This window comes from Danaus plexippus, chromosome 10 (assembly GCF_018135715.1).
Source record: "Danaus plexippus chromosome 10, MEX_DaPlex, whole genome shotgun sequence".
Taxonomy (NCBI): domain Eukaryota; kingdom Metazoa; phylum Arthropoda; class Insecta; order Lepidoptera; family Nymphalidae; genus Danaus; species Danaus plexippus.
The window spans coordinates 8,202,678-8,205,994 of NC_083543.1; the positions used below are offsets into that span (position 1 = coordinate 8,202,678).

The following is a 3,317-nucleotide window of genomic DNA, read 5'->3' on the forward strand; positions in this document are numbered from 1 at the left end:
AAGTCCGTTCCGCAACTGGATGGTAATCAGTCTCGAGTCAGACAAAATAAAATCAAAGTCTCCTTTCCTTGTTTCTTACAGACTGCGGTTTGCAGTCCCTGTTTGATTGTTTCATGATGTGGCTGATATTGTGTGTGAGAATTTAGGCGATTCATCAATGTCTCTATAGAATACATTAAAATTTAAACAGTTTAAGATAAGTACAGAAACCTCATTAAAATGGGATCCCCAGCCTCAAAGTCTGAAAACAAAACTCATGTTATATCATCGTACAAACACTCGGTACGTGTTCGATAACTCGTAATATGTCCCTTTAAAGTAATAACATTATATAATTCGTTAGATCGGCTCACCCACACGATAACACATTATTTTTTATGTAAAACCACCGTCACACTGACGTCTCAATATAATGTCGAAGGTCATTTTAATAGGACCTAAGGTAATCATAGTTTGATAAAAAAATACATGTGGGATGAAAATTAAATGTAGTATAAAATTATACACCACAAGAATAAACGAAACTTGCTATTATCACAGCCTTATCAGGACCTATTGTCCTTATCAGGACAACTAGATAGTTTTGTTGCGGTATTGTATCTCCTAAATTTTATTATTCTAATGTAATCTAATTTGAGATTTAAAATTCGGGAATACGTTAAAATAAAATAATACTCGAAAAATATTCTTATTTTTAATCAATACTTTGCTTATTAAATTCCGTTCTTAAAGAATCTTTGAATCGCAATAGTTATCATGTCGTTCATCAATAAAATCGTCAACTAAGCCATATCTCGCATATCTTCACGTTTGTATCAACGTTTGCTCTACTCGGACACGTGTTTTTCATTTACCGCTCTATTTTGCAGAACACTTTAACTATTTTATGTTCAAACTTTAGATTTTGAACACTTTTTCTAGTAGTGTAATATTGATGTGTTCGCTATTACACCGTGATCTGAAAAGAAAATTAAACAAAATTAACATCGAATATCATGAAAGGAGCTAAAACCTTGTACTAAATTATATAAAAGTACATAATGTAAGAATAGTTTTAGAGAATATCTTGCATACATTTATATTACAATTCATCGTATATCGAGTTCTTTTAATCAAAATGTAAAATGTATTGTGTTGTCACACCAATACGATAATAACCAGCAACCTGTTATTATGGGATTAGGTACAATTACGTTGGTTCATTGTTGGTTGACCAATAGACAAATGTCAGTCATCGAACGTTGACGCAACTGCGACTAGACTTAAATGCCATTTGAATATTATAATACAATTGACAAGTTATTTGCAATTGGAGATGGTTGCGACGTACAGGCGCCGCGCAGAAACCATCCTCGTCTGATAAAATACGAAAATGTTGTCTAGTGATAGAGGTAATGTTATAAGAGACCAAGACGACTGATCGTTCAGCTATATCTAATTGTACTAAAGTCATCACAGCAATAAACGCAGTCTAAGTATGAACCGCATTTCACGTAATGAATGACGCGTAATAAATCTTCGTACGACAAGTGCACGAGAATCGTTGTATAAATTGATATTTTCACACACTTCGCTTCCGCGGTGCGTTTTACAAGAAAAAATTCACAACTAATTTTAAAGCTTCATAGTAAATGCGTAATGAGTTGGGAACGCAGATGGCTGGCCATTGTCCGGAGTCAAGGCGCCTTCCGCAAACGAAGAACCACCGAGGAAGACCTCGAATATCACACGCCGCCACTGTTTAGTACATATTAAATGAGTTGCACTTAAGGCCACGAGGGACCTAACTACGATGGTCTATTACTTATATTGGCATAGAAAAGAATTGAAAAGCGGAACTATATAAAAATATAAATTGTATATGTAATAGTTTGATTGTTTAACATTAAATGGTTTTCTGAAAGGAGAACGAATCAAGCCGCAGTACATGTGTGTTTGTCAGTGTGTGTGTGTGTGTGTGTGTGTATGTGTGTGGTTGTTATCTAATCATATGACCGTGAATACCTAAATGGCTGTACGTATGTATTATAATTTCTATGTTTTCAGTGATGTTGTCAAGAGTACATTACAGATGTCGGTTTTTCTCATATCATCCGTCACTGTTACGTACATCAAATGGACAAGGAGGCTATAGAGTTGACGTCGATTATATGAATATTGTAGGCCTTAACACATAAACATAATATTCGAAAATTGCACATAAAGTGCATAAAAATTTAGAAAAAAAAAACAAAATAGACTTGTCAGCGAGCTGAAATATTTCAAAATCCTCATAGAGTAAGCCGCTGTGTGTTATCCAACACGTATTTCTTTATGCTAGCTGCCTTGATACAAATAAAGACACAATAGCGCAGCCATAAATAGGAAATCGTCGCTCCACTGACTTGGATAATACATTAAGAACCTCTGTTTCACTTGAAAATACTATGCAAATTGAATCCAGGGTGCCTTACGATCATCTACATTTAAATAAAATCATTTTCGTTGAGTTATTTCTTTATATCATATTAACTATTTTAAACTACTTGAACTTGTTTGTAGGTTTTACTACATTAACAACACACAGGAATATTAGTTTAGACTGCCGAGTCTCCAATAAAGTCCTTCTATCTTTTTTCTATTCCTCTGAATGTAGGAGAACTGAGACGTACCGTCTTATCCGGTTCCGTAGATGGAGAATTCTGAAATAATCACTGGTCTCTCGCCGATCACCACAGAACATTACACGGAGGCGTTTTCATTAGATAATACTGACATGTTGGTTCAACCTATAACGTGATGTGGAATGTTGAAAATCGAACAGTCACTCTTATACTAAGAAAGCTGCGGAGTATAAGGTCAACGAGTTTTCGTCATCAAAATTAATAGAGTATTATGAATATTGACTATTGATACACAATCATTGGTGTCAGTAAAAGAAAATAATTGCTAAAAGTTCCTTTACCAAGATCATTATAGCTGTAAATATGACAATGGTCATCAGTCGTCTGGAATTCTTCAGCAGTCAGAGGCGAAGGGTTGCCGAGACAATACTACGATTTCATCATGGAATGTGAGAAGTGTTTGCAAGAACAGAGAGTGAAATGTTATATATTGATGTAAGACTGTAACACAACATAAAGCCAGTGTCTTCCTTGAAAACAGTACAAATATTGTCTTATTACAGTTGCCCTATAGCACATTTATTTTTACATTTTATGGTGTTCCTATAACTGATGTATAATGTTGGAAAACAGGGACACCTCTCTAGTCTGTCTATAGAAACAAAAATGCTATTCCTAGTCTTTAGTTTTACTTTATTTATTAATATTTTAAAA

General features: G+C 34.4%; 1 long non-coding RNA gene across 1 annotated transcript; it reads right to left on the reverse strand.

The window, feature by feature from the left end:
- Nucleotides 1-681: 681 nt before the first annotated feature.
- Nucleotides 682-2,769, reverse strand: LOC133318972 (uncharacterized). The gene is made up of 2 exons (XR_009752691.1): nucleotides 2,652-2,769; nucleotides 682-958 (listed from the first exon to the last, which is right to left on the reverse strand). It is a non-coding gene; the product is annotated as an uncharacterized LOC133318972 (long non-coding RNA).
- Between the last annotated feature and the right edge of the window lie 548 nt (nucleotides 2,770-3,317).